At 41.6% G+C, this 12,264-nt stretch overlaps 1 protein-coding gene across 3 annotated transcripts in view; it reads right to left on the bottom strand.

Moving 5' to 3' along the window:
- The window catches only part of fbxo41 (F-box protein 41), a 59,690-nt gene extending 47,917 nt beyond the window's left edge, over positions 1-11,773 (bottom strand). The window contains exons 1-2 of one of the 3 annotated variants that reach the window (XM_066661543.1): positions 11,662-11,708; positions 2,673-2,883 (exon numbers count right to left, since the gene is read on the bottom strand). The gene's annotated coding sequence lies outside the window, so the exon portion shown is untranslated. Of the gene's footprint in view, positions 1-2,651; positions 2,884-11,661 lie in introns of those variants that run through there. The other 2 variants (XM_066661541.1, XM_066661544.1) reach the window with 2 other exon arrangements.
- Between the last annotated feature and the right edge of the window lie 491 nt (positions 11,774-12,264).

Raw genomic sequence — 12,264 nt, 5'->3', positions numbered from 1 at the left:
ACAAATTAAAATTCATATTACTGTTGCACTTGGGAGATTCCAAAAATACAGCTTCAGCAATCAGCTCATTGGAGACATATTACACACAGCCATACAGCACACCACTTGCATCATTAGAGTCCCAAAATGCAGCTAACTTCATAAAGAAACAGTAATAACAATGAAGAACAGGGAGTCTTTGTAGAGATCAATTAAAGTTAAAAAAAAAAAAAAAAAAGATCTGGCCTTGCCTCACAACAGAGGAATTTCAGACTTCGGGCAAACCATCCGTCTCCATGCCCCTTTTGATTATAACTTCATTCTGCCTGGGCCACTAACAGCTGACCGCATTTTCACTATCATCAAACCAGTCGAGAGGACTCTGAGAGTCATGTCTATGGCTAACTCTGTATTATGCCATAGATTACATAACCCACAGACAGCTTAATGGAGTTACAGTAGAGAAAGGCCAGAGCTGACTATACACCGCTAACAGCAGACAGCTGAGAGCACGACATGCTGGAGAACCTCCAGGAACCATTTAAATAACACACATCATCTCACTACAGTTCCTTTCTGCCCCACTCTTGCCTCTTCTCTCTTCATGATACAGTCTGCATGACTGCACTTAAGGCACTGTCCACGTCTGTGTCTATACAGGCTCTGCTCCAAAGAGTCCTCAGGGTTGGAATGGTCTGAGAGGACTGTTAGGAATGGTCTGGATTAGGGCACAGCTTAACAGCCTTTCCCCTTTTTCCACACTTATGGAGACTTTTATTCACACAGCGACCCCAAGACCATTCCTGGTGTTCTAGGATTTAGAAAAAAATACAAAAATTATAAAGTCCTGCTCACAGTATATTTGGTAAATACTTTCAAATATTTGTATTATATATTTTCTAATTTAATTTAAATTGACTATTTATTAATTTACTTTTTCATGCTAAATCCATCTTCTGAATATTTTGAAATATCATCTAACTAAGACAAATGACTATTAAAGTACACAAAACATGAGCTGTCAGTCTGCAAGGCATGAGTATTAAAGAATAGCGGCACTGTGGTAATGGAACCTAACAGCTCGTAGCACCATCTGCCAAACCGAACTGGATGCTGAGCGCCGAGCCTGTTTGGCGGGTAGTGGGCTGCGTCCAGAGGCATCTGAGTGGGCAATTAGTTGCAAAGTGACATCTCCCATCCCAAATTCAATTAACCCAGTAAGACAACTACAAATGCTGCCTTACAGAATTAGAATTAGTGAAATATGTGCGTGTAGACTGATATGGGGTCATGTGGGAAATGACAGTAAAAGGTTTCTGCAGAAGAGGATGGAACCAGGGTTATATAGACAATGAACCTAAGAAAAACAGCTCCCAGCTGCTGGGCTGCCCTGCTTAAACTTGCTAGGGACTGCTAGGTCTGTACACAAAGCTAGTTACAGGTTATACATTTCCATATCACAACACAAGCCTACAGTCAGGGTTAACGCTGGGAATAAATGGAAATAAATGTTAAGCAAATTCTCTACAGCCAACATGATATACTTGAGTTAAGTGCTCCCGAAGTGGGGCGCATAAGCTTGCTCAGATATCCAGTCAGACATCAGGAAGTTCCAATTAGGATAAATGCAATGGACTGATACCACAGCCTCGAAGTAATATCGGAATACCTTGCAAATCCTATTTCAAACTAACGAAGCTGAAATGGCACCCCCTGCCCCAACAGTGGAACTCACATCACTGAGTTTGTCAGTCTTATCTTTTAGCCCAGGTTCCATGTTACAGGATTAAAAAACATTTGTCAGACAGCATTTAAATCAACTTCCAATCTAATGTAGACAGCTTGAATTAAAGCTGTAAATAAAATATACAGGGTCAGCTAATCTCTTCAAGTGGTTAGGCTCTAAGTCACGGAGAATGGCCTCTCTATGACAGTGCTGAATTAGCTGATTGCTCACATGTGTTTAGTAATAAAAAAAGTGGAGAGTGTGCTACAGTGTGAGAATGCACTGACAATATTTATAGCTAAAGTTAGCAACAGGTCACATATTACTGGCATCCTGCTGCTCATAAGTCTCAACTGTGTCAGCAATGGGTGCAGGTGAAATAGCTGAATTCATTAAAATTGGGGTATCTATATACATTTGGACATAGAGTGTTATAATAGACTAACCATCACAGTACCCTTGCTATAAATCACACAGCTGTTAGCATCAGCTCAAGTGACCTATCTGTTAAACCTAAAGGCTCAGGGCTGTCACATGTCATAAACAAGCCAAGTGCTGATGTTAAAGTGCAGACACCTTGCATTTTAGTGGCTTCACCACCATACTGTCATACCATGCAGATAAAGAAGACTTTAAATGAGTACACATTAAGCTTTCAGAAGCATAGAAACATAAATATCAAATTTCAAAAACCCAGCATACCCTCCTTTATCCCAACGGCTGTATATCAGAGCTTTTAGGATCAGTCAAAAATTGGCAATAATGTTTACTAATTAATAATTGCTTAATAATAAAACTAGAAGACCTGAATGTACATATCTATATCAACCTATCAGAGAAATGATAAAGTAATAACAGAGTGCAGCACCTGGACCAAAGTAAAAATAAATATATAAAAAAAAAAGTCGCTAGTCAGAATATTTATTGTCTTTCACTGTTAACCTACTTGTGATGGAAAATGTCTCACCCTCAGTCCTCACAACTCATTATATCCACCACCTCCAGATCTTGCAGGACTTGTTTTTTGCTGTTGATCTGAGAGCTTTGCTCTTTCTCCTACAAAGCCTGGGACTGGGCCAGGAGCAGCCGAGCATAGTCTCCTGGAACAATCCCAGTCCTGATGGTCGATATCCCATCAAAGAACACACGAGAGCGTAGGTAACAGATTAATGGCTCTTCTAAAAGGGAGAGAGAGAGAGAGAGAGAGAGAGAGAGAGAGAGAGAGAGAGAGAGAGAGAGAATGAGAGAATGAGAGAGTCTGAAAACACTCTTTCACACGCGGCTCTAAACCAAGGCCACATCTGCTGCTACTGGCACCCAGCTTAAGGTCTGGTTGCCATAGCGATGCTTCCTCTCCCGCACGAATACATAAATGCATCTTAATTCTGAGCTGTGCTGCTTGGTCAGGAGTAAATCTCGAATAAGCCAATATGCACCAATATAAGCACCTTCTAGATTCATGGTGACCAGGGTCATATAGCTGCTGACACCACTGCTGCTGTCTATAGCTCAACCGATATATCATTTGGGCAGCCAAACTGGGAAGTACTGACACAAACCTAATGTCAGAAAAAAGCCATTTCAAAAATATGATGTGATTTTAAAAAAACATCCAAGCATTCTCTCATTTATGTTCAGTTTTTAATCATGCTTTTCCACCTTAAAAGACGCAGCATATTACATTACTTAAGGTGGAACAGACTCGAGATTCAGGGGACCATAGCTAACTTTACATAAAAGAATAAACATACAGAGAACACTACAAAATCAGCAAAATGCAAATGAGCTTTTATGGAAATTCAAACTGAGAATAAACGCTTACAGTCAAGTTCAACAACAAACAAGCTACCGTCTGCTTCGTATTCAAATCTACCTTCCACATTAAAAGATGCCGGTAAATAAATAATAAACCAAAACAAATGAGCACGCATGGCTTTGGGAGGTGGAGCTTTTGAAGCAGCACTGATTGTGGGGGTGGGGCCGAGGGGGTTTGCTTTGAGAACAGCCGTTCTCCAGAATCATAGACAGTACCTTTAAACTGGTAAAAATGATGAGGGACAACTTTTAATCCATTTTGCTTCTCATCTGGAGATCACAAAAAAACAAGGCCCTATGGTAAGACAGTATTTTGTGGTTCGCATTGTCATTTATTTAGTTATTTATTTTTTGCATGACCCTATTGTGCCATGGTAAATCTGCGTCCCTGTTCTATCTACTTTTCTTCATGCTCTCTCTCTCTCCCCCTCCCTCCCCCAAGCCTCTAAGACCTTATCAGTGCAAACACAATCTGATGCCAAAATTAGATGTTTGGCTCGCAGTATTCAGCAGTCTTCCACAATGGCTTTTGATTACAGTATTCCCTGTCAGGGCTCTGAGGTTAAGAGAGGTGTGAAACTGACGCAGGATTAAGAACTATTACCAGCAGTGGCAATAACCAAAATGGAGTGATATGGAACCGGATGCTTATGAGACCTGGGGCGGTGAGCATTATGATGCTGACACGCTATTAGCATTCTAGTGACCACTCCAGGGTCCAACGAACGGACAGAGATGCGAACCTGCATCTCTCCTATGAAGATGGACGGCTGCCGTTGCCACGGATACGGACTCTGAGAAGCGCAGCAAGGACAGGATCTGCAAATTTGATGAGTCATCGGTGAGAGGTTAGGAGGCGTTGCGGCCAGAACAGAGGCACAGAAAGAGAGCAGGAGACCGGGAGACGAGAAAAAAGATGTAGTACTGACGAATCTAGAGTATGAAGTGGGAATCAGCAGAGACATGGACGTGTATACACAGTAAATGCTGTATTTACTTTAAATATTAATACCCAATTTACAAGAGCATGAACTCAAATAAACAAACATTACTCACTATTGCCCTCTAAAGGTGCTACTGACACAATCAAATAAACAAACATCTCTGCCACTTCCAATGTTATAGCACCACCTTGATTTTCGTTTTTTTTAATGCAAATATATATTATTTTAAAAATTACTGCAGTACACTTAAGCAACTATTCATTCATTCATTGTCTGAAACCGCTTATCCATTCAGGGTCACGGTGGGGCTGAAGCCTATACCTGGAATCACTGGACGACACAGGGAGAACATACAAAGACAGTCACCATTAGTGGCATTCGAACCCACAACCTTCAGGTCCCTGGAGCTGTGTGACTGCATCACTACCTGCTGTGCCACCATGCCGCCCCATTTAAGCAACTATGAACCTCTCAAATAATTAATGAGAAGAAAGGAAGGTGAGGAAAGCAACTGAAAGATACGCCTTATAAGATGTAAGGCTGCACAAACACAGCATAAACAGACAGTGTACAACAGTACTGTTTTCACACTGAGATCTGTTATCTGCCAGGCTCTCACCATCACTCCTCCAGTTATCTGTCTTTGGATCCCACGTTTAGCCCAGTGAGCTGGTTATGAAGGCTGCAAGCGTACCATCGTTGTACTGTTTAATTAGACCACTGGGGACGCGAAGGTAGGCTTCACACGGAGTCAGTCTATAACAGCTGTCTCTTTAAAGACATGTGAGCTTCGTTCTCTCTGAAAGATCAGCCCCAGACCGGGCAAGAGCTGGAGTGGCACAGAGTAGGAAGCTGAAAATCTTTCTCCCACAGCAGCTGAGGGTATTACAGGTGGACACTCAGAGTAGGGCATGCAGGGGATCTAATAAATTGATCTAAAGCCAGTTTGGGACAGGGTTTCACATGAACTAGAGTTTAATTAGAACTGCTGTGTTGGAAGGGTTTGCTTCAGTTCAGGGCTACAACTATCAAATATGTCTCTAATAGAAAAACCTCTTATTGTTCCAGTAATGCACTAACTTACATGTCTCCTTTGGGTCATTGGCTTAATTCACAAACATTTAGATTTAAATACCTGAAAAACTTGAAAAGCACCAAATTAAAGTTGAACTAGGTGACCTTAACATCATCTTAGCTGTTAGATAGAAGTCCATCCCATACACTGAATATTTCAGTGCTTTTTCCTTCAGTAAGACAGCCGCCTCAGCTCATTGGCACATTATCAAGCCTATAATGAAGCTGGAGTGTGCAACTGGAAGACTCGAAAATGCTCAATGCAGGGGAATGCCAGGAGCAAGGCTGGAGGGTAGAAGGGTAGAACATTTTCATCTACAAAAAACAAAATCTGGGTAACTATTAATTGTGGATTTGTATTTCATTTGTGAACATATAAATTGTAAAATAGCCCCTTACAAACATACCTCTCACTTGAAAACTTCCGCAGTGCACTCCACTGTGTGGCTTTCATACACTGATAGAAAACACAAACAACGTCCAGAAGCTGATCCATTTTACAGTCTAACTTGGACATGTATGTGGGCAACCTACACTATATTGCCAAAAGTGTTTGCTCGTCTGCCTTTATCAATATGTACTTTACTCAATATGACCTTGAGTGAGATCTCATTCTTAATTCACAGGATTTAATATGATGCCAGCAAACCCTTTGCAGGTATAACAGCTTCAGTTATTCTGGGAAGGCTTTCCATGAGGTCAGACGCTGATGTTGGAGGTGAAGGACTGGCTCGCAGTCTCTGCTCTAATTTATCCCAAAGATGTGCTATCAGGTTGAGGTCAGGACTCAGTCAAGTTCTTTCACACCAAACTCACTCCTCTATGTCTTTATGGACCTTGCTTTGTGCACTGGTGCACATTCATGCTGGAACCGTAACACGGCTTTACTGCCCTAAAGGCCAGTGGCGGCGTGCTTTACACCACTGCATCAGACACTTTGTATTTCACTTGGCGATTTAAGGCATGGATGCAGCTGTTCGGTCATGGAAACCCATTCCATGACACTCTCAGCACACTGTTCTTGAGCTAATCTGAAGGCCACGTGAAGTTTGGAAGTCTGTAGCGATTGATTCTGCAGAAAGTTGGCCACCTCTGAGCACTATGTGCTGATCATGCTCTGCCATTTAAGTGGCCTACCAATTTGTGGCTGAGGTGCTGTTGTTCCCAGTCACTTCCACATTGTTATAATACCACTGACAGTTGACTGTGGAATATTTAGTAGTGAGGAAATTTCACGACATAACCATCAAGGTACCCCACTGGAATTGATGGAGCTCCTGAAAGTGACAGATTGTTTCACAATTGTTTGCATAAGCAGCCTGCATGCCAAAGTGCTTGGTTTTATACACCTGTGGCCATAGAAGCTTCTAAATGTAGGTATAAAAAAAGTAATATAAACTAGCAAAAGACAACAAGACATCTGGAAAAACAGTGCTGAAGCTCTATCCCAAATACGACACCACAACACACTGAACATATTTTGAACAAGATTAGCCTGACTAGCTTGAGCCCCACTTCTCAAAGGCATTAGCGTGTTACAGTCTTCTTAGCATTGAAAGTGATACTCCTTCCAATGTCTCATAATGATTTTTGGCCAAGAATAGTGTCTCAAAAGATGGGACTCCAGTACCTAGAGATTACACAGCCTCCTATTGATCTGAGGGCTTTCCACTGAACCAATTATCTTCAATTACCCACAGCTCCAACCATGCCACCAGTGCAATAAACCACTCCTCGCCCCTCTCCTCTCTCACATACCCAACCCCACAGACACACAAGAGTAACAAGGCAGCGTCAGAATAAACTGAACCCATGCCAGCATACAGAAATCCTCAGACTGCATATTTTTTCTCAAGGACTGTCAGGTGCTTGTCTGAAGCAATACTGCAGAACAGTAACTCTCAAATCAGCTGGAACAGCCGAGCAGAGCGTACAGAAAATACTATATATCTGTACACCAAAACTGCATGAGGTGTCAAATCTTTTTTTTTTGTTTTGTTTATTAATACCTAGCCGACTTGCATTAGGCTACACTGTAAATATTCCATCCATGTTTGCTACTAACTCCTCTACAGACAGCTCACGAGCTCTGTTATTGAATCTGTGTTCACTTTGACTAATAAATACTTGTAGGCTGTGATTAAAACTGCAGCTCTTGCAATTTGTAAATTAAAACAACAAAGGGTGACTATTTCAGGGTGAGAGCCTCTGTTGTTACCACTCTGGGCTCAGCACTACAGAAACTGCACTATGTAACTTCTAGAGGAGCATAGGAAACCAACACTCCCCTCTCCGCATTGATTTCAGTACAGTGTTGTAAAAATGAAATACACTAGGGAGCCCCGGGATCTACAAACACAACTCATACCTAGTGTTCCCTTCGCAAAATCAATCTAGATCTTTCCTCAGAACAAACATATTACACGTGTTGTGTTGTTGAAGCTCATCAGAACACCATTTAGAGTAAAAATGGCCTGAGAACTGGCTATTAGCAAAGTGCCAGACTGAATCCAAAGAGGAAAGCAAAGTGAGACCCCATGAGATTTAGGGTGGGTTTTAACCAGGTGTAGTGTTTCACAGCTCCTTCACAGATCAATGCTAGAGATGCATTTGCCATTAGCCTTGAGAGATAAGTGTATAACATTCTTCAGTTATCAATGACAGTGTGCAGTTTTTGTGAGAAGGGCTCAGAGAACAGGTCACTCTCTATAATGAAACAGACTCCAAACTAGGGCTGGACTATATGGCCAAAATGTATATTACACTATATTTCTAAATTTCATTCGATATAATTCATTCATTCATTCATTCATTATCTGTAAGCGCTTATCCAATTCAGGGTCGCGGTGGGTCCAGAGCCTACCTGGAATCTTTGGGCGCAAGGCAGGAATACACCCTGGAGGGGGCGCCAGTCCTTCACAGGGTAACACAGACACACATTCACGGACACTTTTGAATCGCCAATCCACCAACCAACGTGTGTTTTTGGACTGTGGGAGGAAACCGCAGCACCCGGAGGAAACCCACGCGGACACAGGGAGAACACACCAACTCCTCACAGACAGTCACCCGGAGCGGGAATCGAACCCACAACCTCCAGGTCCCTAGAGCTGTGTGACTGCGACACTACCTACCGGCCGCTACCGTGCCGCATTCGATATAATTCCGATATCGATATAAACCGATAAAACCTTCTTACATTTGTCAGAGAAATATTTTTTCATTGTTTTGGACCTAGCTAACATTAGCTACAGGAATCTATCCATCCCTCCAGCCACAAAGAACCCTAGCTGAGTGATTAGAGAGAGGAAGGTCCATCCTACCCACCCAGCGAAATTGAGGCCAATTAAAGCTCTCTTGGACTCCTGGCCACAGACGGTGTTGATTTTATTTTCCTTTGATTAAATGTAACAGGATACCAACACACATCCCTAATCAAAACCCTATCCATCAATTCCATTGTGCAGTAAATCTCTACATCTAAATTCCCCCAAGGTCCTGGCAGACCTGCACCAAAGTCAATGAAGTCTATGAACCTAACATTACTATGATAACCCTCGCCTGCATTCATTCTACACGCTACAGTATCGACTGAGAATGAGATCAATGAAGAATCCCATGCAGGGCACGACCGAACGTCTGCTACTGTAAATAATACAATCTCTCATTACAGAGCTATGGGGACATAAATGGCGGATTGCTGCAAAACCTTCTACAGCAATTAATGGAAAATATACAGCTTCGCACACACTCACACCTACATACCCTCATAAACATGTGCATAACCTCACACTTAAGGGACTAACCTGCCACCTGTAAGCTGCAAAGTTGATATCCTGCTTTAAAATCATATCAACAAATCAAGTGTAAAATCATATTGCAGTGTTTATTTCATATTCAATATCTCAAAATATTCATTATGATGAGGAGATGGGGCACATCTTGTACTGCTTTATCCTGTTCAGGGTCAGTGCGCTGCCCTTAGATTGTGGGAGGAAGCCAAAACACCTGTAGGAAACCCGCACAGACACAGGGAGAACACATCAACTTCCTTAGTGAGCTAAGGCTGGGATTGAGCCCACAATCACATGGCCCTGGAACTGTGTGGCAGCGATGCTACCTGCAATGCCTCTATGCTCTCTTAATTACTTCTTACATATTAGTTTCATAGTAATAACTAAATTCCAAATGTACTTTCATAGTGCTTACTGAATAATATATATCTGCTTTTAGGGGACTTAGGGGACTTAATAGAAAGTCCGTTTAGCAGAAAACCCCCTTAAGACATAGAAACACTGAGATAAACCCAGCTTAAAAATGTAAGCCTCAAGCGTAGCTACACATAAGTCTAAGGTCACAATGACCGATGCAGGGAATCGTAGTTATAAAGCAGTGGGCCGTAGAACAGTGGAACTGCATACCTGTAATGACTGAACACCCATCAAACAGTGTCCACATCCAAAATATACCATATTTTTATGAATAAATAAGGAAACGCTGCATTATGAGATGCAATAACGGCTGTTCGTGTTTCCGATATTCTGTAATGAACATTAATGTAAACTTGAATACAAAATTACAACATTAATTAGCTAGTTATTTATTTCAATCCATACATGACTTATTGAATACCCACTTTAACAGAAAAAACAAGGATGGGTCAATCTTCCATTTAAATATTTTGAATTCTGAGGAAAATACAAGGTGACTATTTTGGATATTTTCCCATGTGTGTGGATTAAACATTAGTTTTTGACTAAGTTGCAATGATGGTGAATTTGCTATCCCATTAATCACAGGCAATAGCAGACCATTCCACTTGAGATCCTACTATGAATGGCTTCAAACCAGTGGGGCATAAGTAATATATGATTGACTACAAAATAATTTGAACAAGTATTCACATTTCAATGAAAATATCGCTCTTTAAATCGACAAATCTATAAAAATCTACAGAGTATAACCTGAGTGACCGACTAAACAAGCATCAAACTAGTGCTGGGTTTTTTTTTTTTTTGGCCTTCTGACCAGTCTTTCATTTGAAATATTGAGCTGTCCTTTTGTTCAAAATGTCATTTGGGCCCATATGGTCCCAAGCCTATTTACAAGCTATCAGAGCTTTCACATTCAGGGGTGCTAAAGGGACTGATGCATCATAAAACGGCTTGGAATCAGGTGGGACTAGATGTATGTTAGATATGGGTTAAAAGTGTGTTAGTGTGTGTGAAGTGTAGATACTGGATTGATATTTGTTTGATGGGTATTAGATACTGGATAGACCTAGATGTGTATTGGATATATATTAGATATGACATAAATGTAGCTATATGTGTATTAGATGTCAGTTAGAAGTGTATACAATGTGTATTAGATGTGTTAACATAGTATATATGTTAGCTGTGTATTGAATGTATGGTAGACGTGTGTTAGCACTGAGTGTAAAAAAAGATGTGTGACAAACGTGTGTTAGATGTGTTGTAGATGTGTTAGGTGTGTGCTGATGACCACAGCTCGAGGCTATTGGAGGCAAAGGCTGCAGCTTTTTGAATCAGAGCTGAGGTCACGCCCACTTCAACTGAAACCTACGACAAGAAGGAAGGAGCTAAACGGGCTCCAGACAGAACCAGACCCCGGTGATAAAGACCACCAGTCCTCTCCCACCTGGACGTGGGGAAAAGGTCTTTACTCTGAGGGTGACATTGCAATTCCCCCTCACGGTGTACCCCAGCAGAATCCTTTTAACAGCCCCAACACACAACCAAGCGGACCGTCACCGTAGAGCCGTTTAAACCCAATCACAGTCCGAGATAACGGTCATTTCACCATGTCTGCTCCACACAACCGAACCCCAAACACCATTACAGCACCATTACCGCCTCCATTTCTGAAAGATCAACACCGGGTCTGGGCGTGTTTTCCGCAGCTAAATCCCTCTCAGTCAAGCGCCCTAGACGTTAACGGTTCGCGGTTAACGGTTGTACAGATTTGCAGATATTTATGAAATATTTCCTTACGTACTCATCAACCCAAATCGACACTGCGCTCAAAACACAACACGCCGTCCACCCCCACCTCACAATAAACAAATAAGAACAGAAATGAATCATAAACGTCGTTTCTCACCTCGTACTTTCTCCCCCATTTTGAAATATTTTTAAATAATTTCCTCGCGCTCCGACCGAGAGGAGCCGCTCTGCCGCTGCTGACGTCACGCGCTGCACACACTCTGCAGCAGTGGCGCGCGCGTGGTGTGTGTGTGTGTGTGTGTGTGTGAGGTGTATGAGAGCGTGCTGAGGTGTGTGTGTGTGATATATATATATATATATATATATATATATATATATATACTTTTTTTTTTTTACTTTTTTCATATTATACTACATGTTTTGCCAGGTGGTCAGGTTGAAAGAAAGCACCTGCTGTTTTACTGTGCTTACAGAAACCTGGCAAATGGAAATCTGTTGTTTTTATTTTTCTCTTCTAATTGTGCTAATAATCAACTGTAAATAATGTGTCTGCCTTAAAACCGGAGTGTGAAGACCGGAGATTGTTTCCTGTTGCAGTGTTGTGGAGGAACTGTGATTTCAGGTTAATTCAATATAGAGAGCACCATCTTGTGGTTGGAACTATAAACATAGAACTTTTCAGGTTTTGCATTGTGGATTAAAAACGCAAGAAATAATTCGTTTTAACATTGAGTTATTTTGGTATGCAAAAGTGGTACAA

Source organism: Hoplias malabaricus, chromosome 2 (genome assembly GCF_029633855.1).
Source record: "Hoplias malabaricus isolate fHopMal1 chromosome 2, fHopMal1.hap1, whole genome shotgun sequence".
NCBI classification, from domain to species: domain Eukaryota; kingdom Metazoa; phylum Chordata; class Actinopteri; order Characiformes; family Erythrinidae; genus Hoplias; species Hoplias malabaricus.
The sequence above is the reverse complement of the archived record's forward strand: the minus strand, read 5'-3'. Positions and strand labels throughout refer to the sequence as shown.